General features: G+C 36.0%; 1 long non-coding RNA gene across 1 annotated transcript in view; it reads right to left on the bottom strand.

Annotated features, from left to right (window-relative positions):
* LOC103878182 overlaps nucleotides 1-21,925 on the bottom strand; it is a 66,667-nt gene extending 44,742 nt beyond the window's left edge. The window contains exons 1-4 of the long non-coding RNA XR_002517481.2: nucleotides 21,094-21,925; nucleotides 20,206-20,344; nucleotides 10,433-10,572; nucleotides 1,985-2,103 (exon numbers count right to left, since the gene is read on the bottom strand). This is a non-coding gene — a long non-coding RNA (uncharacterized LOC103878182). The remainder of the gene's footprint in view (nucleotides 1-1,984; nucleotides 2,104-10,432; nucleotides 10,573-20,205; nucleotides 20,345-21,093) is intronic.
* Between the last annotated feature and the right edge of the window lie 2,444 nt (nucleotides 21,926-24,369).

Raw genomic sequence — 24,369 nt, forward strand, 5'->3', positions numbered from 1 at the left:
CATTTTTGTCTTCTATGAAATTTTTGTCCCAAGAAAGGCAGGATTACATTTTTTTTAACAGATTGAGTTGGTGTAGTGTATTCTTAGTTATCAAAATACTCATATAGCTTTGGGATTTCGAATTGGTAAATATTCATGATGTGTGAAAAAGCAGGATACATACTGTACGATCTCAGTCCCATAAAATTGGATGTTGTGCCTACACACCCACAGGACCTAGAAGAACGTGTCAAACTATAAACTGCTTGTGATTGTGAATGACTTTGTTCTTTGCTTTGTGTTTTTCAGTTTCCTATGTTGCACATATTAACTTTTTAAAAATAAAGATTATTTTAAAAACCCATAAAAATTTATTGAATGTCTCCAATGTCCCAAGCTTTCAGCTGTTTTATTTCCTATGTATTAATTGCATCTAATCATATTTCCCACCAATTTCTACTTTTAAATCAAGAAATTGAAGTTCTGAAAGCTTCAGTACCTTTCCCAAAAATCAAAGAAATAGAAAATACTGGAGTCACAATTTGAAAACAGTCAATTCCAAAGTCAATTAGTCAATCTAACTCCAAAGTCAATTCTTACTGTATTTTATCACACCATCTTTTCAGCAACATAAACAATTAAATCAGCCTTAGTTTAGTAATACTTCTTTATACTACTTTCTTCATCGGAGAGAAAAATGAGGTGCCAACAGATAATTATACATGTGTGGAGATGAGTAGATGTTGCTATGAAATCAAATGAAACAAACAACAAAGAGGCTTATTACACCTTTATCATATGTGTGCACTGAAAACATGTTTGTTGTTTCTGTATTGGTTTGGTTTGGTTTGGTTTGGGGGAGGACTTAGGTAGACAGGGATGATGCATTGGCAACTAAGCTTATTTTTACTGTCGAATTAATCATCCTGGGTAGAATGGTTACTTGAAGAGCTTGTGTCATTATTACTCTAAAGAAAAGTTGCCACTGGGCTATAATGGCTCATAAATTTACTGTATCAACTGGTGTGAAATATTGAGGCATTAATTTAAATATGGCTAAAGTAATAACTGTAATTTTAGGTGAGTTGATATAAAGTTTCGCAACTTAAAACTGGTTCAAACAGGCCCAATAATATTGATATCAGTTAAAATATTTTCTTATAATTTTTGTGCAATTTATAAAGAACTTATTTTATACCAGATTATTAAAATGCCATCATAAACCATTTTTACACACCACAAATTGGATTAATGAACAGCACTGGTTGCATCTACTAAAATGTAATCCCTACAAGGGTAAGAAGTTTTGTCTATTTAATTTCACCATACCATCCCCAGTACTAAGAACGATACATTACACATATTAGCATTTATAAATATTTTTAAATTAATGAATTAATGTGTCTCTGAACTAAAGAGTTAATTTCTTTGGGGACTAGTTCCTTTACTTGTTAAAAGGGAAGGCTGAGAGAGGTTCTAAGAGGTCTTTATCAACTGCTTCTGGCAATTATCTGACAACCACATGGGGAATCAGTCTTAAAATGCAGATGCTGTACAGATTACAGAGTGGAGAGAAGAAAGAACACAAACCCATGATGAAATAATTAAGTCTTTCTACCAGTCAGTTGCAAAACTTTTTATATCTCTCTGCTTTTCATAATGGAAATTTAAAAATAATAGTAAAAGCACTTATGATTAGTTTGATTTGAGATAAAATTCCTCTACTTACTGTTAAAAACATTCAGATTACCATCTTTTCTATTTTAGCACAGATTTGAGGCTATATTGCACTTGTTCTAGTATTGCACTTGTTAGCACTATTGCTGTACTACATTTGTTAATAAAAATTTCAAAGACATAGCTTTTGAGCACTTGAAGAATACAAAAATTTTTAAGGGGCGAAGATGAATGAGGCATCGTCTTTTCCCTAGAGGAGCACACAAGCATGAGATGAAACAAAATAAATATCTAAATACAAATTATCTAAAATGGAATACATACTTACTATGAACATATATATAGATGTGATGCCTAGTAATTCCACTTATGTTCTATTCCCCCTCTTTTGTTTCTTTTACTGTTGTTGACAATATTTAAGAAGTCAAATCCACATCTTAATTGAGCCTGTAGATATTTTAGAGAGAAAAATATTTTATTAGCATCATACATAACAATATGCATTTGGACTCTGGATGCTGTTTAGTTTTTTCCCCCCTTTCTTCTATCCATCATAATTTTCTTCCGCTCATACCAATTATGGTGGGTTGAATAGTGTCTTCCAAAACTTGATGTCTACCCAGAATCTCAGAACATAACCTTGTTTGGAAATAGGGTCTTTCCAGGTGTGATCAAGGTGAGGATCTGGATGAGCGCATACTACATTCAGGTGGGCCGTATATCTAACTGGAGTATTCTTATTTGAGACAAAAAGGGATACACAGAGAAGAAAAGGCAGAGGAAATCTCTGGAGGCAGAGATTGGAGCAGTGCATCTACAAGCAAAGGAATGCCAAATGCTGGTAGAGGCAAGAAAAAGTTCTCCCTCCCCTAGATCCTTTGGAGAGAGTGTGACCCTGATGGCACCTTGATTTCGTACTTTTGGCCTCCAGAACTATAGAGAATATATTTCTGTGGTTTTAAGTCACCAAGTTTGCAGTAATTTGTTACAGTAGCCCTAGAAAAATTAATACAACCACGAGTCTGTTTTGTTATATGTTACAATTTGGTTTTAGCTGTGCTTTGGAAGAGGGGCTGTGTAAAATAGCAACTACTAGTGAGAAATGATGATCTATAAAAAGTGTAACAGTTGTCAGAAACAAGGGGATTGGCTAAGGTGACCAAGCAACAACAGGTTGGACTGTGGTATATCTAAACCTGGAGACATACCTTCATTCTTTCCCTCCCATCATCAATGTCTGAAAATAACCCCTCAAAAGATGCAAATCTCTGCTCATCAAGTGGAGGGGATTCAAACTATCATAGACTGTTTTTTAAGTGACGGTCCCTAAAAACCAGGGAAGTTAAAGGCCTAAGAGTTACCTAAGAGCATAGAGAAAAATAATATGATGAAGTTGACTCAGAGGAAGAATAGTGAACACGCTACCCTTGAAAAGAGAATATACTTCACTAGATACCTTATATCTTATTGCCAAACTTCCACAGAAAATTTAGAATAATTGCTATATATTCTCTACTAAAATTTTAATAAATAATATAAATTAAATAGACCACACTTTGTGATCATAATTAAATAAAAATAGTAATAGCTTTTTAAATCAATTTTTAAATAAATAATGAGAATTAATGAAAAAATAAAATTGGAATCAGAGGAATAATAAAAATTAGAATACTACAAAGCAAAAATTCAGTATTCCTGAAGTCCTAAATGTTTTCAGTGTTAAAAAAGAAAACATGAACATAAAATATCTAAACTAAAAATGTAAAAAAGAAAAACAAATCAAATTGTTTTAAAAAGCAGAATATAGTTCTTTAAAAGATAATAGTAGTCATTAAAATGTTTGAATAAAAATGAAACCATAGATCAAGACCTCGTTTGGGGAAAAAATTAAAATAACTTCTAGCTTGCCTAATCAACAACAGCAACACAACAGTATAAAATGCAGATACCTAAATTTAGAAAACAGAGCAACCTAAAACCACAAAGATATATATACATCAAAGCTCTTAAATATTTTTTCTAATTTTTTACCTAACAAAGTTATTCTTAATATTTTGTCTAATGAAAATTATCATCAGTGAGCCTTTCAATTCATGTGCCTCTGCAGTCTCTAATAAGCCATAGTGTTCAACCGAAGTAGACACTAGTGAGGAGAGAGGAGAAGAGTGGGGAGGGGAGAGGTGAGAAGAGAGAAGGCAGCAACTGTCTGATTGCTCAGTACCTGGATGCTAGGGCAGAATTGTACCTCTGCCTTCAGACATCTTCCCTTGGAATGAATGTGGTTGGGGTTGCACATCAGAATAGACAAGATGCCACTGGACAAACCCATGTGCCAGAATTCAGGCCTCAGAGCATTTACAGCATTCCCTCACCCTGGTCTATCACTGTCATCAATTATAGCACGGCCTACTTCTCCCTGTCCCTTCTGTTCCAAGGTTGTAGCATCAGAAGTTGGAGTATGGGAAATGGGACAAATTTGAAGTGACATTTTAGGAGGTATCTATCTGTCATTGGCTTCTTTTCACTTATGGTTTATTCAGAAAAATGTAGACCTAATTAAGACAGATTCAACTTTTTAACTTACTTAAGTATGCCAGATTTAACTAAAATATACCAAGAAAAAATTTTCATTTGGTTAAATGATACTATCAGTTGTGAACCAATGTTTATTCACACATATGCTTCCTGTATCCCTAACTCTCCACATTTAGGCTTTTGGTGTAACAGGTGACTTCCTATTGTACATTGAATATTTTTTCTATTATGTTAGGAGATTCTGGGTTCTCTTTAGGTCTTTTGTTTTATCAGCAGTCATACTATTTAAATTGAGCTCACAGGTCTTGGCCTACATTTTGGGGCTGTGGCTTCAATGGCAATGTAATTTTCAGTGTCTTTGCAGTGCGATTGTGGTTGGCTCAGTTGATTTGGTGCCTCTTGGGCTTCCACTGGTCCCTTCTGGTACTGTCCAATGAGGAGGAGATTCTCGTGTTGCCCCAGATTTGAGGAAGAGAATCTCTAGGCCACAGGAATAAGGAGTATCCCAGAGGCCAACCTTTATTGTGGCAGAGTCTCTATGGCTAGTGCCCTATGGCTTCCCCCATCTCTCTCAGTGGGGGAGGGAGTCTTGGCCCTGGGATGAAGAAACTAAAAGATAAGTCTGCTTTCCTGTCTGCTTATTGTGGAAAAACTCCCTGACCAGTGCCACTAGGCTGCTGGGTGTCTTTGGGTGGCAGAAGGGTCTTAGGCCCAGCAGGGAAGAAGAGAACTTCCCCTGGACAATTATTTTCAACAGAGCTTCCAATGGATTTACCTTGAAGGCACTGCCTGTTCTACTGGTGTTGTCTGCAGCATGCAGTCAGTCTAGGTGAGGAATGAGCCAGCTAGACCATCTTCTGTTGCTAGGTTGAGGGCTGGAAACACCAGACCTGAGTTGTCTTATTTTGTTGGGTGGGAGTTGCCCTGTGGCTATGTTGTCCCTCCAATCCTGGGTTCCCTAACAAGTTTGCCTTCCTCTATGTGCCTTTCAGAGTTCTCTTTCAGTCGCCTCTTGCATAATTTCCAGGTTTGTAGCTATACTCAGAGGGAAAGAGCAGGAAGGAATTCTCTGGCCATTTAAGCTTTTGAAACCGATACCTCCTGATCCCTCAAGAGAAAAGATCCAGAAAGGGTATTATATTCCTAGTTTAATTTAAAAAACAAACTAAGGATCAAATTATAAACGCAGAAAAATATGAGAGGATAGTTGTTGAGCTATTGGTTTTTTTACCTAAGAAGTTTTTAACAATGGGAATCTTTCTGGGTTGTGAGTGGAAGACAAGGAGATGGCACTGCTGGAAGTCTCTAAGGCGGAGTCTTAAACCTGCTGCAAGTTAGCATCTAAGGTGGTTGATATGGTTTGGCTGTGTTCCCACTCAAATCTCAGTGCAAATTGTAATCCCCATGTGTCAAGAGAGGAACCTGGTGGGAGATGATTTGATCATGGGGGCAGTTTCTCCTTGCTCTTCTCTTGATAGCGAGTAAGTTCTCATGAGATCTGATGGTTTTATAAGTGGCAGTTTCCCCTGGTTTCTCTCTCTCTCTCCTGGCACCATGTAAGATATGCCTTGCTTCCCCTTGGCCTTATGCCATAATCGTAGTTGCTGAGGCCTCTCTGGCCATGTGGAATTGGGAGTCAATTAGACCTCTTTTGTTTATAAATTACCCAACCTCAAGTAGTATTTTTATAGCAGTGTGAAAACAGACTAATACAGTGGTGGGGTTAGAATTCTCTAAGACAGAGTCCTGAGCCTGCCCCAACTTAGCATTAAGAAGGAAGGTGGCAGGAGACTCACAAGATGCTAGACCCAATAATAGAAGAGATCTATTAAATCCCTCTTAAAAATAGCAGTAAGGATGATACATGTGGGGCCCCCAGAAGCCATAACAGGAGTTTCAGATGCCACCATATTATAGGCACAGTGAAGATGATTGCCTGAGACTTCACATGCCTGAAGTGACTAAAGCAACACTACTAATTTCCCATGACCCCAGGGAAGGCCCACACCTTCCCTAGGTCTCTAAAAGAGATGAAGAAGTTAACTGGGCATAGAGAGCCATAGGCTCTAAAGTGGTTCCCCAGATGCAGAGTGGACAACCCCACTGCAGGCAGATGTAAAGATGGACACCACCAAATGCTATATGAAGGGATGGTAATGGCCAAAGGTCAGTTACGATACTTTTCAGTGGATGCCGACATATGTTCATTATTACCGTCTCTTGATATCCTAATGCCATGTGTATCCACCTCTCCCTTCCTCTGACAGTCCCTCAATATTAAGATACAATTATAAGAAGGAAAGAGGAGGAAATATCAATTTGCTTAAATAACACTAAAGAGACTAAAAACAAACTCAGATTTACTAATTTTACCTAGAATTGTCCAAATTAAGTTTATCTACCATCAGGTGAAATATTAGATTAAAATACAGACTACATTTAAATTTAGTTATAGGCATGACATCTAATCCTCTTCTTTTGATATCTAAAGTCTATGAGCTTCCTAGCTGAGGGTGGTGGCTCACATCCGTATCAGGAGACTGAGGCAAGAGCAGTGATTAATATGGATTAATATGTTACTGAATGTGAAAGAAATAATGTGCTCCTGAACGGATACTGTTCAGTCTGAGGATATTTATACCTTGATCATCTGGGTCCAGTACATTTGTTTTTCATCTGCAGGTAAGTTATCTGTTCTCTGAAGGCTTCCCTGAAATTATCAATCAGAATGAATCAAACCATCTCCCTTCATGCTTCATCTATATTCTGCACTTAAAGTTCATTAGCACGTATGGCATTGTCTTATTTCTAATTGTGCCGTGTCTTATATTTGTGTTACTAACCACTAGCATGGAGATGATCACACATTAGTACTCAGTCCATGTTTTTGGAATACATAAAAAAGGGACAGAGCCCTGACTTTAGATGACATACTCAAAACAAGTTCCTTGGTTAATTGAAAAGCTTACACCTTAACTGGGAATTGTCAAGATTGATAAACACTAAAAAAGAAGAGACTAAGGAAAAGGAAAACCAACATTGATTTTATAAATCACACACAAGTTTGCTGAACATTCATATAATGAAAGCTTCAGAAAATGACACAGAAGCTCTGAACACAAATTTGAAGGAGGATATCTTTCCTTCTTGGATCCTGTCAAGAGGTCAATTGATCAATTAAAGAGCTATCACTCCAGCAATGTGTCATAAAAATAGATTGTTCTTATCAGCAAGTTGTTTGATTAGCATAAAAGTCACAAGACTACATTTCATGTGAATATTTTTTTCTGTGTTAATTTTCTGGAGGGGAGGAAATTAGCCAAAAGGAAGAAAAAATGATGTGACAGATTACCAATGAATTATTATAATTTAAAATGTTGTGTATCCTGTTACTGATCAAGAATACAAATATACAAATATCAATCCAACTTTCATTAATATTTTACCTCAAAAATATAATTGTAAGCTATACCCTGACTAATATGTTAAAGCCAATCTGGGAATTGGTTCTGATTTTCAATATGACGAAATTTTAGCTGTTTTAAACTCTTTTCATGGTAGTTGTTAGTTTAAATTTCTGCTAATAATATAACTCCACTATGTTTGCAAAATCTTGGTTGGGTCTTTCTGTATCTGTCATGGGTCTGACTAAAGAACTCTCTGAAGTTCATGTATTAGGTGAGACTGAGGAACATTGACAAAGCAATAAGGGTTGACATCCTCCGCCCTACAAATCTATCATGCAAATTAATGATCTGCTTCATTTTAACTAACCAGTGGTGTAAACCAGCCATCTTCTAGGGCTTTCAGGAAGAATCTTGAAATCTGAAGCGATAACCTGAGACATTTAAAGCTACAATTTATTTCAGCTTTATTTTATACCCTTCCATTCTGCCTGCTAAGTTATACTTTCAAATAACCTCAGAAGAATGAGACTCAGCAATGTCTGTAGTTGAACACAAGTCTAACCTCCGGACAAATGTCCTATGGGAATCTCACTAAATGTTTGGAGTTTTCAACTTATCAAGTCTAAATTCCATTGACTCTTAACTTCCTGCTGCCTACATAAATGTTACTGGCCATTTTCTAATCCAATGTTTCTCAGTAGGAGGAATAGCACCTTCTAGAGAGAATTTTAGGAGTTTGTGAGTGCATTCTTTTTTGGTTGTTGCAGTTACTGAAAATGTGACTAGTATTTAGAGAGTGGGAATCAGAGATGCTAGATGTCCTGTAATGTGTAGGACAGCTACCCCAAATGAAGACATCTGTCACATCCTATGGGACTTGAAAGTACTCCTGGAAGATCAGTGGTTCTCAAACTTTAACCTATGTCAGAATCACCTGGAGGTCTTGTTCAGTACAGATTTCTGGTCCTCACCCCCAGTTTCAGATTCAGTGGGCTCAGGAAAGAGCCAGATAATATGCATGTCTAACCTGTTCCCACATGATGCTGATGCTGCAGATCCAGGGGACCACACTTTGAAAATTGTAGCCCTAGATAGATAGTTATATGTAGGTCAACAATCTGTTTATAGTTATCTATAGAATCAGATAAACTAGTTTCATTTTATTTGTAAAGAAATATTTTGCATGATTTTAATATAACTAAATATCCTGGTACCACAACTACCATATATCTTAAGAGACTTGAACTTTGTTGGGTTCAGACTTTAGCAAGTTATTTAACATTTCAGAAAAATCATAGTACCAATAAAAAGCCATCACTAGTGATCATGCCAGCACCAATACCACACATTTCTGCCTGCATTTATAGCATTTACATGTAAGTATGTAACAAAGGAGATTGCAACTCCTTTTAAGAAACTTGGAACCAAGTATTATTAATTTAGTAGAGATGTGAAAATCAGAGATCTCTCTGTATTTTACTAATGTTAGTTATTTCATAATATTCTATTATTATCCTACTACAGCACAGGTATAAAAACTATTTATTTATTTTGCATGTACCAGTGGGTTTTTTATATTTTTCTGGTGTTTTCAGAGATTGATCATGCAACTTTGTTGTATTCTCTTTGTTACTGTTTACTTCTTTAATCCACCCTCTGTTTCCCATGGCATGTCAAAAAATATGGTTTTTAAGACCCTTATAAGTATTAGAGACCCGTAGGAGAGCATATTGTTTCTATCACTACCCTTTCCCATGTAATAGAAAATAATTATTTGATGCTACATCTAAAAATAGGGCTCACTTTATTTCCAATTATTTTGTAGTTCCTTGTTGTATCTACTTCCCCATCTCTTGGCATATTGGCATGCTTTCATTAAGGTTATTTCTCTTTGCCCTACCATATACAAGTGATTCTGACCTATGTTTAATTGACTCATCACTATTTTTCTTATTTTAATGTATACTTTTATGTCTCTTCTATTTTCCTGTCCTCCTATAAAATGATTTCTGATCATTTCATGTCTAATAAATCAAAACATCCATTTTAAGAAAGTACAATTATCTGACCACTTCAATATGTTCTTTTATGGAAACAACACTGAATATGTGCCTATTGAAATACACACATATGTGCTATTTTACTTTCTTGAGCATTAGAAATATTTGTTATAAAAGGGGATATTGTCCTTGATAAAACTGAGAACCACTGATCTAGTTCAATTCCTCAGCTATTTTCTTGTAGAAATGGAGGCTTAGAGTGAAAAAGTTATTTGCCTGAGAACACATAGCTATTTAGAGAAATTGACTTCTAAAATCTCAGTTTACCAATTTCAAACCCAGTGATCCTACAATTAGAATAAAAATAATGTATATAGTTCTTTTTGTCCTTTCCTTATTTCAGCATAGAAAGCAAGAAGTCAAGTAGAGAGATTTATGTAATTTCTGATCATGAATTATAAAAGCAAGTGAGTTTTTCAGGGCTCCAGATATAATTTTATATAGAAAATTTCATTTGCTGGTTTTCTTCAAGTAAAATCTATAAATTCACAGGTTCTTATTTGAGCAAAAAAAAAAAAATTGTGTTGTAGATGATCCCTTTTTCATTATAGCATACCTTTGCTCTGCCTTCACATGCTAAGAAATTGGTTCAGGCAGCATTTTGAAAGGGATACATTTCCCGGGAAATGGCACAGAATTGGAGGCAGTCATCTTCAACCGACAGAAAAGAGTGGTGAGCTCAGAAAAGCTGAGAACTTAATCAATACTGAATCAGACTAAGCACAATGAAGTAGCAGATTATTAGATAGCAGCCTTCAACAGTGCAATACTTACAATCCAGGTGGAGCATGGGTACTTTGAAAGCTTGGCTCAGCATTTATTAAGCACTTCAATTGCACACATTGTATATTGCTGAGAATTGGTCAAAAGTTTACTACCACAAGACACATTAATTGAATGTCTTTGTGTGTGACCTGAAAAAAATGAATCATTTTAAGCAACATATATATTTTAAATGTATAACCTTAGCCCTTCACAGAATCAATGCCACTACATTGATTTTATTGCTGTCATTTCTGTTGTTATTGTTTTGTGGTTGTAGTTTTTTTTTTTTTTTTTGGTTGTTTGTTGTTTTATGTTGCTCTCAGCAATAAGGTCATTATAAGGAAGAGCAGTATGAAATTACTGCAGGAAAAGGCTTTAATTATTTTAAGGAATCACAGAATTTTGTTTTTTCTCTCTGATCACAAGAAGTGTGTAACATATCTAATCTCTGCTTTCATCTTTTCTGCCAGAAAACTCAGAGCCCAATTTGGAATACAACTATAGAAAATACCTGGGTCATTGTTTATTTTATTATAATTTTATCAAATTAATTATTTGCATAAACTACCTCAAACCCTTCATGGAATGATGTGAAGCATAAACAAATAGATTTGAATAAACTGTATCATGTTTCACCCACATCCAACCAATTTGATCTCAAATATATGACACTTTAGTTTCCCTTTTAAGCGTTTGAGTTTCCTTGAACCTGAGAAACAGATGTGTTCTTAGAAAGAGCAAATACCTGAGAGCCTTTACTAGAAGAGTTTTTAAAAGATAAGTAGGGAAGAAATATTAAGTAAAAGAGATTTTTATATCTGATGAAAGAACAATCTAGAACAAAATTATAATCAGTTAACAAAGATATCTTAGCACTTATGTTGTCACTGGAAAAGGAATTATAAGATGAGCCAGTTGAGGGTACAACCTATCTGTATCCAAGCAAGGAAAAGGAGGGGTAAAGATATAAGGATATCCTGGAATTAGCAAGCTTAGAAGTGAGCTAGCTAATTAATGCACTTAGTTCTCATGATCTTGGCTCTGAAACTATATATCTTTCAAGGAAAGTAATGTGTTCCTTGAGAGAAAGTAAGAGGACAGTTAGCAAAAGAATTTCTGTAGAAACAATACGTTAACCGAGATTCAAAGGATAAAAAGAGCCACTCAGATGAAGAGGTGGAATGAGAACATTACAGAGAAAACCGTAATAACAGAGATCTCAAGGTAGAGAAGAACTTGATGTATTTGAATAACAGAAGAGGGTGGCAGAAGTATAATGAGCAAGACTACAAGAAGTAGATTAAGTTGAAGACCTGGACACAGGGAAGGTTTAAATAGGGCAGTGGTATAATCTAGTTTGCATATTTAAAATAATACTTTGGTTTCCATGTATAAAGTGTGTGTCGTTCATATGGCGAAGGTGGGCAAGAGAAGGCAGAGACAGGAGACTGGTGCAGCAAGTCCAAGAAAGGGAGGATGATGGCTTGATCTAAGGTGGTATTTGAAAAGGTGACGATGTGGTATAGATGCTGGATACATTCTGAAGATAGAATTGACATGCAATTAGGGCAGAATTTATATAGGTTAAAGTAAAATCTACAAATGATTCTTAGATTTTTAGTGTTAATATAGGGGTGGATTGGGTTAACTTGATAGACAGATTGAGACAATTGTGGGAATAGGATAGAAAAGGTGATAGGTTTTATTTGCTGCATACTAATTTTGACATTCCTTTAAGACATCTAACAGACGTCAAATCGTAGAATAAATAAGGCAGAGGCTTGGATCTGAAGGAAAGGTATGAAGTCTAGAGCCATGGCATATATGTAATTTTTAAGTCATGGGAAGAAGAAAATTCAGGACAGACTTTCTTACTTCTCTGTGTCTTCTCTTTCTATCCCTTCATTCCCAGGAGCAAGCCAAAGAAAAAAAAAATTAATAAAGAAAACTGTGCCCTATCAGTACCTGAGGCTATGATCGAGTGGATGATAATTCCACATCACTCAGCTGTCAATTATGCTAATTTTGTTGATTCAGTGGAAGATTTGTTTGATACCTAGGTTGTAACCTTATAACAACTTTATATCATCGGGCGGTTTTTTTTTTTTTTTGGTTATATTATGTTTTTGTTTTTGTATTTCATTTTCTATTCATTTAAGCAGGGAAAATACCAAGAACCCATAATTCGAATTTTCCCATCACTGGCACCATTGTCTTTGGGCCACCAAAATCCATGTGTCAGGAGTCAGGGGAAAGTAGTCAAAATAATATAATGGAAATCCATAGAAAACAGATGTATATACAGATTTTAATATTTACTATGTTTGTTCTCCCAAGCTTTTCCTACAGCAAATATTGGGGTAGGGGTAGCTAACATGTCTCAATATCCCAGGCGTCATATAGACTGGAAAGAGGGATAAGTCTTTAAAGAGCTTACTCTGTATTGTAAGCGTACTCTGTATTGTGCAATGTACTCTGTATTGTAAGTGTATTGTGTAGTGTACTTGTGTCATGTACTCTGTATTGTAAGTGTACTCTGTATTGTGTAGTGTACTCTATTGTAAGTGTACTCTGTTTTGTGTAGTGTACTCTGTATTATAAGTGTACTCTGTATTGTGTAGTGTACTCTCTATTGTACAGTGTACTTGGTATTATAAGTGTACTCTGTATTGTAAGTGTACTCTGTATTGTAAGTGTACTCTGTATTGTGTAGTGTACTCTGTATTGTAAGTATACTCTGTATTGTGCAGTATACTCTGTATTGTAAGTGTACTCTGTGTTCTGTAGTGTACTCAGTATTGTATGTATACTCGGTATTGTGTAGTATACTCTGTATTGTGTAGTGTAGTCTGTATTGTGTAGTGTACTCTGTATTGTAAGTGTACTCTATATTGTGTAGTGCACTCTGTATTGTAAGTATACTCGATATTATAAGTGTACTCTGTGTTGTAAGTATACTCTATATTGTGTAGTATACTCTATTGCAAGTATTCTCTATATTGTGTAGTGTACTCTGTATTTTAAATGTACTCCATATTGTAAGTGTAGTCTGTATTGTGTAGTGTACTCTGTATTGTGTAGTATACTCTGTATTGTAAGTGTACTCTGTATAGTGTAGTGTACTGTAAGTGTATTTTGTATTATAAGTGTAATTGTATTGTACTCTGTATTGTATGGTGTATGGTGCTTTAACTTTTAGAACAACGTATGTTGTGGTTTTTCATATATGTGTGCATATACTTATATATGTTTTAGTAATACATTTTGTGTATTTATATATGTGTGTATATATATATGAGGCATAATCTGCAGTCTTTTTACAAAATAAAATATTTTATACAATTAAACAGACTTCTCAATTATAACCAGAGGCATTAGAAACTAAAATCCATAACCATTTTACAGCAACCTTAGAAGGATAGAGCACAAAGTGCTTTTAATCTTTTCCCAAGAGAACAAGAGTTTCATTCATGTCTTCAAAAAATATTAAGTAATAATTTACATGAAATTAATTATTGAGGAAAAAATAGAAGAATTTTTAGAAAATTGAGAGAGATCATAAAATCTGATCTATAAATGGGTCCCTGTGCAATTATGTTTAGTACATCACCTGACTATGTGGTTAAAGTGGTCTTTTAATAAAGATGCAACACAGGAATCCAGGCTAGTTCTAGGATAATGACTAAGTGTTCAGTGGGGAGGGATGTTAAGTACTCTGGTTTATTGCATTCTGTTTATTGCATTTTGAATACCTTAAAATGACAATTTAATGTAGCTGAAATTATAAGAAATGTATTTTCTGCCAGCTACTTTTTAGTGAAAACCTATGAGATATGACTAGAGATCAGAGGCTAAGTCTTTATTACATTTATGGAAGTAAGAATGAATTTCTAAAACTGAAAGGGCAGCTCCCAGCTGTGGAGAGTTTTATGTTTGTTTTTAACAGACTTTCTACTTCTAAGCCATTACTCCCATGAAAGAGTTCCCTACTGTAGAGCAGACCCTCGAGGCAGATAATTTTAATCATAAACCTAAAAAAACATTGATTTGTTGACATTTTTGAAGGCATAAATATAGTCTTCATATGACCTTAACCAGGATGAGGAAACCTTGGCCAGTCATGAAATTCTGACTGACTGGAGGGTAAAATCCTTCAGTGGAGTATCAGTCAAAAAAAAAAAAAAAAAATTCATAGGATGAGGTGATTTTACATTTGTTTTTTAGAAATATAAATCTAAAATATTGTATTTTCTGGCTTTAAAAAGTAAGAACAAGAAACATAAAATCTATTAACTCTCATTGCTATTGGATGATTCAACCAAAATAATAGTTTATTACTGTTACTGATATTTATGGGAAGACAGAGAAAGAAACAAAGGTAATAAGAGAAAGAAACAGCTGTAATATAAGAAAGATAAATAAAATAAGAGGGTGAATGTAAAGATAGAGAGGACCAACCAAGAAGCAGGGAAGAGAGAAAGAAGGAACCACATGCTTAAAAACACAAAACACGGTTGGGCATGGTGGCTCACACCTGTAATCCAAGCACTTTGGGAGGCTGAGGCAGGCGTATCACGAGGTCAGGAGTTCAAGACCAGCCTGGCCAACATAATGAAACCCTGTCTTTACGAAAAATACAGAAAAAAAAAAAGTAGCAGGGCATGGTGGCAGGCACCTGTAATCCTAGCTACTCAGGAGGAAGTAAGAGCCCAGGGCTCGGCAGACCCACCTGGGAAGTGAGGAGGTTTGCAGTGGAGTGAGATCGCACCACTGCACTCCAGCCCGGAAGACAGTGTGAGACTCTGTCTCAAACACACACACACACACACACACACACACACACACACACACACAAAACAGTTAGGCGTAGGTTTTTCTGAAGATAACAGAAAAAGCCAAAATAACAGTGGCTTAAACAAAATAAATCTTTATCCTCCATATAAAATTTCAAGCAACGAGGACACTGCCAGCATCATGGCCCCACAACAAATGGCAAAGCTGGCTCATTCTGTCCTGTTGCCCAGCCCAAGGTAATACGATGCTGAATTATCAAAGATGGCTGCTCATTTGCTCATCAATCAAGTCCATGTTCTAACCAATCTTTGGGAGTAAAGGATAAAGAAAAGCATGCCTGGTTCCAATAGTCAAATTTCCCTGAAGTTGCACACTTAGTCACATGTCCGAACCTAGATGTAAAAGATGCCAATAAATGTTAACATTATGTCAAGTTAAAATTTGGAGTTTCTGTTACTAAGTAAAAATTAAAACACAGACATTTCTGTATATAATTTGTTCTCCTTGTCACCGAAACCCATCATTTATTCCTTTTTTCTGGAAACATAAAAATTAGTTATTTGTTATGGTTATAACGAAGTAGTATCTCCCAATTCCTCTAAACAGTCAGAATTTTTCTATTTGTATGTTTAATCATTAGATAACATTTTAATAGTCAAATTTAATTTTCCCATGGAAGTTTGAAAGTTTTCCTTAGATACAGAAAAGAATTTCTGGAGATCCTAAAATTTACTTTGAGAGTACAATAGGATTTCAGTCAATTAACTATGTCTGCTCATATTCTTAGTATTGTCTTCCACAATTCAAATTTACAGCTGTAATCTATTGGTGTGATTAGCTAAAGCATCCAAATTTCATGTAATCTTTCAGTAAAGACAAATTGTTTAATGTAATTAAGTTGTCATTCCTTTGTAGGACACTGCATATTTAAAAAAAAAGAAAAGTCTCATTTTTATTCTATATGCCCCTATGTAGAATTGAGAAAATAAGGCTATTTCTCTGTGTTGGGAATAACTTCTAAAAATTGTATCAATGAAAAAAATAGTGTAACTTAGAATTAAACTTATGTAATATTTACCAATATTGAAATGCATGATCAAATTCTAATGAATAGAATGTTGGATGATTTCCAAGGCTAGGTCATAACAGGGAATATTGTCTAGTAGGCTTTCCCTCTCTCCCAGGCATGAACCTTTGGAGCCCTGAGCTGCCATGTAAGAAGTCTAAATAGCAATGCCATCATGCTGGAGAGATGATGAGCGAAAACTACATACAGAGTGAGACATTCAAGAAGCCCTAGTTGTGGAGTACAGCAGTTCTATGGGGGCTTGACATAACCATCTACTATCCAGAAAACCACATTGTCTAGGATGAGATAGTATGTGCCAAAGTTTATTGAATTCGTTGATTCACTACCTATTTCTGCTAATTCACTTGATTAACATCTATTCAATAATGATCTGTAATCCATCCCTGGGAAATTTGAAATGTGAGGTGAAAAACTAAAGACCTGAATGGCACAGGCAGTATATTTATTTTTCTTTAAAAATAAAAGTATTTCATTCAATCGGCTGGGCGCGGTGGCTCACACCTGTAATCCCAGCACTTTGGGAGGCTGAGATGGGAGGATGGCTTAAGGCCAGGAGTTCGAGACCAGCCTGGTCAACATAGTGAGACTCCATCTGAATTTAAAAGACATTAAAAATAAAAAAAGAGAAGTATTTCATTCAATGATCAATACTTTGTGGCTTTGTGACTTGTACTTACAACAAAGTCCTACTCTCATCTGAAAGAGAAGGAAATATGACATCTAGAGGAGGCAGAAATCCAGTGGAAATAACATAGTTTCAAAACCCTTTCATGTATACAGTCATGTGTTACTTAATAATGGGGATACATTCTGGGAAATGAGTCATTAGGCAGCTTTGTCATTGTGTGAACATCATAGAGTGTACTCATGCAAACCTGGATGGTACAGCCTAATACCAACCTACACTATAAGGTATAGCCTATTGCTCCCAGGCTTTAAATTTATACAGCATGTTACTGTATTGAGTACTGTAGGCAACTATGGCACAATGGTATTTGTGTATCTAAACATAGAAAATTACAATAAAAATATAGTATTATAATTGTATGGAACCGCCGTCCTATAGGTAGTCTGTCATTGACCAAAACATTCTTATGCAGCACGTGGCTGTATTATTTTATCCAAACTCCACAGCAGTCCTCTAAGGATTAAAAGAAGGTTTTCTTTACACTCCAGAGATGAAAAACCTGAGATTCAAAAAGGCTAAGTGGGTCCTTGTTCAAATACCATTTCCTTTAAGACCATCATAACTAGGTTAAATCTCTCTTTCATGAGTATTTATAACACCATGTGTCTTTTCATTGCAGTGCTTAAAATATTTATAATTTACATTGTGTGACTTAAACATTAAACTTGTCTTTTCCACAAGATCATACACTTTACTGGAGCAGGGGCTGAGTCTTCTTTTGCTCACTCTTGTATGTCTAGTTTGTTGTAGGTATTAAGTAATATTTTATGAATTAAGTCATGCTCTCCAATTATTTTATCAAATACCCTAAAAGTGCCACACCATTGATGTGAGTCTGAACCTCCAAATCTCTAGCTCTTCAAAAGGTTTGAAAGGACCTTATTTCAGGGCTGTTTGTGGTAAAAGGTCACGGAATCTCACAAGACTTTTTAAAATGCCTTCCTGCTGAACTAGAATTCAGATTTTTAAATTCAGTCACCAGATGGAGCAAGATAATCACAAACAAATCATAAATGTGGTGACGTGTTTCAAAGAAAGTGTTTTCATTTATTCGTTTACTCAATTATTTATGCATTTTTAACAAATACATTTCAGCACCTCCTAAAATGACATTAGGTGCTATAGAGAATAAAATGAAATTCATGTACTCAGGATCTTTATAATCAGTTTTAAGTGACCATAGAATTATATGTCATTTTTTGAAATGAAAGATGACAACAGATGATTAAGTTCCAAAAGCATTGTGCAGGGAATTCATCTATTAGGCATTCATTGAAAACCGAAGTGGTTAGATACAGTTTCATGGAAAAAGACATGCAAAAGCAGGAAAAGTCACACACTTACTATGGAAACTGCAGGCATGATTGGGGCAACTAATTAGTGTGTGGTAATGCAGTTAGGAGAGGGAATGTGATGACAATAATGAATAAGCAAGCAAAAGCAAGATTGTGAAGGCCCTTATGTTCTCATCATCCTGAAGTCTATTGGAAGCTATGGCATAATTTTCCTGTTGGCAAGTCATATGGAAATAATGCAGATTGTCTAGTAGACATCTGTAGATGTCTAGTTCATTGTATGAAGTAATATTTTATGAATGAATTAATTCATACTCTTCATTTGATGAAATAATACCCTAGAATGGGATAGGGCAGGGTGAAAATGGCTTACAGAAGACAAGGAGATGAGCTATGAGTGTTATAGACAATACAGATACAAGATATCAGAACATAGAAGCTACAGTTCTTTATTTAGTGAATACTGTGAGGTGAAGAAGAATGAGTAAGACACAGAAATATAATGTGAGTCCTAGAATTCTTATTCAGAGGTTAGGAAGAAGATGGTGCCATTTACTAAGGAAGAAAAAAAGAACTGTAGATTATACAAATTTGTGGGAGAGAATAAATCATTCAGCTCAAGTACATATAAGTTAAGGTGTTAGTGAAAGATGCAATCATAGATATTCATCAGACAGTTGAAATTTAAAAATAAAATAGAGAACGTATAAATAGAAGGCACAAAAAAGGATTGATATCAAATGGGACAAAAAGGGAAAAGATACATCATTGAAAGTCAACAGCACATCAGAGATATTTTGTGACAAAAATTTAAATTAAGTTGCACAGGATCAATACATAGTATGAGAACAGAAAAATGAGGAGGGAATCATGGAGAAAACTAAGAGGGCTTGAACAGAACTAGAGGAGACTGAGAAGAATTGGCCCAGATACATGACAATAAACTAATGAGGGTAATGACCCCAAAACGAAGGGAGGACAGAATGTGAAAGAGGAAATAATCAACAGCATCAGGTACTGATGCTGAACATTCAAATAATGTAAGGACTGAAAGAAAAACGTTGAATGTGGCAGCTAGGATATTACTGGTGACCATCATGAGGTCAGTTTCAGTTAGGTGGCAGAGGAAGAAGGTGGATTTCAGTAAGTTGAAGTGGAACTGGCAGGTGAGGAAACCAGTTCTTCAGTGAGAAGAGATTCTTTTTCAAAAAGCTTGACTATAGAGACACTGAGATCTAGGCTAGTGAGAACTGTGTGGCAAAGGAAGGGTCTTTTATTTTAATGTGGAAGAACATAGAACGTATTTTGGGGGGGAATAAAAACTGGTAGAAAGAAAATTATTGATTTCACAAGATTCCTAAAGAATTAGGAAGAGATGGGATCCAAATTTCAGGAAGAGCTACGTATTTCAAATAGAAGACTATAAAATTGAAGCAAAGTTGTTAAATGTGACTCCTAATATCATAAATATCATAAATTTGTAGGCAGTAACAGAGGAAATACCTGCCTGATAATCTCAATATCATCAATAAAATTGAAGGCACAACAGAAAGGATTTGTCAGTAAGTTAAGCAAGAATGGGAGAAATGGGTCTGTAGAAAAGAAGTACAGCACAGTGGGGAGGGGGAGGAGGTATGAGCAGTGAGAGGGTAGATAGAATGAGGATCTTCTATTTTTGGTGTTGGTAGAGTTGATTCTGTCAATCAGAATGGATGACACACAAGCATTAAATCTTGGAAGCTCTCTCTGGGCTAGATTTCAACACTTGCTTATAGCTTGGGGAGAACCAGAGTAGCCGCAAGGGAAAGGCTTGGTTACCTAAGCTGTGGGCATAAGGAAGCCTTAAGATAGCAAATGACAATTTGTCAAATTGCATGGAATTCCTTCATTACTTAAATAATTGATATGGTCATACCTGTATGTACTGACGGAATATCAGCTGTTAATGTTGGCCAAGGATAACCAAGGGAATCAGGCCTGCAGATTTTGGTTATAAGTTGTTTTCTATGCCACTGGGCAAAGAGATACTGGACACAGTGGTGGACAGGGTGGGCCTAGAAAATAAATGTTAGTTTGCAGTACAGTGATTAATTTGAAATCTTTTCTCGAGATTCCCAAAGGACAGTGAAGAAGTTGTTTTATGACTCATCAAAGTTTATCTCTGGATGGAAGGATGTATTAGTCCATTCTCGCACTGCTCTAAAGAAATGTCTGAGACTGGGTTATTTATGAAGAAAAGACATTTAATTGGTTCATAGTTCTGCAGGATGTATGGGAAGCATTGCAGCTTCTGCTTGTGGGGAGGCATCAGGAAGCTTCCAACCATGGCAGAAAGCAAAAGGGGAATGAGGAGCTTCACATGGTCGGAGCAGGAGGAAGCGGGGAAGGTGCCACACACTTTTAAATGACCAGATCTCAAGAGAATTCACTCACTATCCCGAGAACAGCGCCAGAGGGGAATCCACCCCCATGATCCAGTTACCTCCCACCAGGCCCCACCTCTAACACTGGGGATTACAACTCAACATGAGATTCAGGCAGGGACGCAGATCCAAACCATATCAAAGGGCTAGGTCAATAAAGTCATAGTTGTAATAATAACTATGCCTAATAATGGTCCTCATAGTCAAGAGAAATAAACATTGCTTATCTACCCATCCTCACACCTTAAAGCTTGTCATTACCAATTACAGCATCAGCTCCAATTATTTTTTATGTCTAGCATCCCATTCTAGGAAAAATACTTCTTTTTAGCAAATTCCTTCTTATACTCCCATTCACAGATTATATTCAACACACTGACCTTACCATTTCTTCAGTGTGTACTCCCTCAATCTGTGTCTACCTTTCTTCTTACTCAGCTTAGATTTCATTCTATGGCCCTGCATTAAAATAACCCCCATGCAAATACGTTCATTTCTTTTTACCCTCCTCTGCTCTGAAAGAACTTACATGGTAAAACCTATTAATTACAACCCTCTCCCTACTTCCTCTTTTACTTAAGTAGCTAAACCTACTGGGAGGGAAAAAAACCACAATCTTGCTAATTTGTCATACTTTAAATTCACAGTAGCAAATGCATAGCATATTTTTACAATTGCCAGATAAAGCTACACTTCTCTAATTCATTTACCCCCAACTCTACCATACTACTAACCATTTCACACATTCCCCTCTCTGCTCAATCATTTAAAGCCTCCTTCCCCTTCTCAATTTAAGCTTATGTCATTACTTTTTCCTTCATTGGCAACTCAACATGTTTAGAGCAAACTATAGAGTCAAATTAGTCTTGAAAATTTATTGAAAGTTAACACATTGGAGACTGACATACCATCTCTTACATTTAATACAACTAGGCTTTCTTCTAGCATTGAAACTGTTTCTTTAGTTACAGATACAGCCTGCATTCACAGTCCATGTTGTACCAAAAATATCTGTCTTTAAACATTATATGTTCCACAGCAAGCGGTATATGGGAAGTGACTTCACCCGGGGAAAGAGTAGATTCACCTTTCCCATCTCACTCTCACTCTAGGGCATAAACTCATTGAACAAAATGGTAGGATAAATATTTACCCTATATAAATTTATATTTCTATATATTTTTAGTCTCTTAGTTTGTTTTTTGTTGTTGTTTTTTTGTTTTTTTTGTTTTTTGTTTGAGACAGGGTCTCACTCTGTCGCCCAGGCTGGAGTGCAGTGGCGCAATCTTGGCTCACTGCAAGCTCCGCCTCCCGGGTTCACGACATTGTCCTGCCTCAGCCTCCCGAGTAGCTGGGACTACAGGCGCCCGCCACCGCACCCGGCTAATTTTTTGTGTTTTTAGTAGAGACAGGGTTTCACCGTGGTCTCGATCTCCTGACCCCATGATCCGCCCGCCTCGGCCTCCCAAAGTTCTGGGATTACAGGCGTAAGCCACCGTACCCGGCCCAGTCTCTTAGTTTTCTGATATGTGACAGTCTGAGCTGCTGAGTGTGAAATTATTCTTTATTTTTTAATTTATTTATTTGTTTTTTACGACAGAGTCTCACTCTATCACCCTGGCTGGAGTGCAGTGGTGCAATCTCAGCTCGCTGGCTCACTGCAACCTCTGCCTCCCGGGTTCTAGTGATTCTCCTGCCTCAGTCCCCCTAGTAGCTAGGATTACAGGTGTGTGCCACCACGCCCAGCTAATTTTTGTATTTTTAGTAGTGACAGGGTTTCACCACGTTGGCCATGCTGGTCTCAAACTCCTGACCTCAGGTGATCAGCCCGCCTCGGCCTCCCAAAGTGCTGGTATTACAGGCGTGAGCCACCGTGCCTGGCCAAGTGTGAAATGTTAATACATATTATATAATAGATGTATTATGTGATCCCACTGTAAAACACGATGTGTTTCCTGCTTCTTATTAAATTTAATAGTCCATTTAAAATGCTAGTACAGTGCCTGGCATACAGTAAACCATAAATGTTAGCTATTAGTAGCAGTCATTTTAGTACAAGTGTTAATATTCAAGAGTCGATGTTACAGCCAAGGAGAGAGGATATAGGCAATGAAGATAAATGGTGGCATAGCATAAGTACTAAATAACTATTATAGGTGCTTAGAGCAGAGAGAGATCACCATTAGCTGCAACATCAATGATTAGACTTGAAATGTTATGCATGAAAATACGTGAGATTACAAGAAAAAGAAAGCCAGCAGCTGTGAACCAACAGTTCAGATAAAATACGAGACAAAATTGGAGATAATTTCTAGACTAATTCCAGAAAGATAAACCACAAAATGAAAGGTTATATGCATATACGTTATGGTTTACAAGAAATGTTCACCTTCATTATATAATTTAATTTTCATGAGACTCAGTTGATAGAAGGGTAGGTGTTTCTATTTTAATTTTACAATGAAGAAACTGTCCCTTAGAGACTTGCTTACTTTCTTAGACTCCTTCTGCTCAGCAATAGAACCTGAAGAAGAGCTAAATAGTGGTTCTCTGACTCTAAGCCCAGCATTCTAGCCATTGTATTCTTCCTGTTTTGCCTGAAACAATAATTCAAGGAGAATACATGTGCTGTGATAGTAAGTGCCAGGCTTAATATATTGCTTAAAGTACTTTGTTGTGTTGACAAAGTCCATTTAAAAAGAATGAGGAAATCTTTAAAAGTTGTACAACCATCAATACTGTTTTTCCATTAACTAGACACGCTGGTATCATCTTAATTCAAATATTTGTAAGCAGAAAAGAGATGCTCATTTTCATTCACAATGCTTTCCGTACCCCATCTGGCACAAGCAATTTCCTTTTGTTTGCCTTTAAACTGTGTTATAAAGAAATTAATTTTACCCGGAGGGCTTTCACTATAAATCTCACAACTTTCATTGTGGTTAATTTCTCAATTTCATCATCGGTAACAAATTATTCTTGTGGGGGGAGTTGTGCTTGTCAGTTTCTCTAGTTTAGCCCATCGGATTTTTTATTAGATCTTGCCATTAACAAAATTCTTTGTTTTCTTTCCAAAGTTGTCAACAGCTATTTTAATTATTTTATCATAAGGACACATTTTACATTGGTGTATATTTATTAATTGGAAAATTACCTTTTCAAATTAGTTTATAATGAGAATGATTATGTTTATTGTCACTTAGACAAGTGGTTGAATGAAAAAAGAATCAATTTAACTTAATGTTTGTGATTAATAACTAAAAATGTAAATGTGTACCTCATAATTATTTAACCATACTTCTTGTGGAGTTTTCTCTATGATTTTAATAAGTAATTAGAAAAGTCTACTGATGCATAACCTCAGATTCCTAAAGGTCGCTGGTCTTTGGGAGACAAAAGACAAAAAAAATAGAACAATGCTATCACTATTATTAATTCTTTCTTGATTCACTACTCTAAGTTGGGCTAGACTTGTCATCAGTAATATAAAGGTTGACAAGATATAATTCCTGGCTTCAAAGAAGTCATGGTCTAAAAATGTCACCCTTTCAACAGCTACCACTTTTTCACCATTTTTTGCATTATGCCGACTTCCAGGCTTTTTCACCAGAAATACAAATCCTATCAACTTTGGAAGAAAAATGCATAGTAAGAAC

This window comes from Papio anubis, chromosome 13 (assembly GCF_008728515.1).
Source record: "Papio anubis isolate 15944 chromosome 13, Panubis1.0, whole genome shotgun sequence".
Classification (NCBI taxonomy): Eukaryota; Metazoa; Chordata; class Mammalia; order Primates; family Cercopithecidae; genus Papio; species Papio anubis.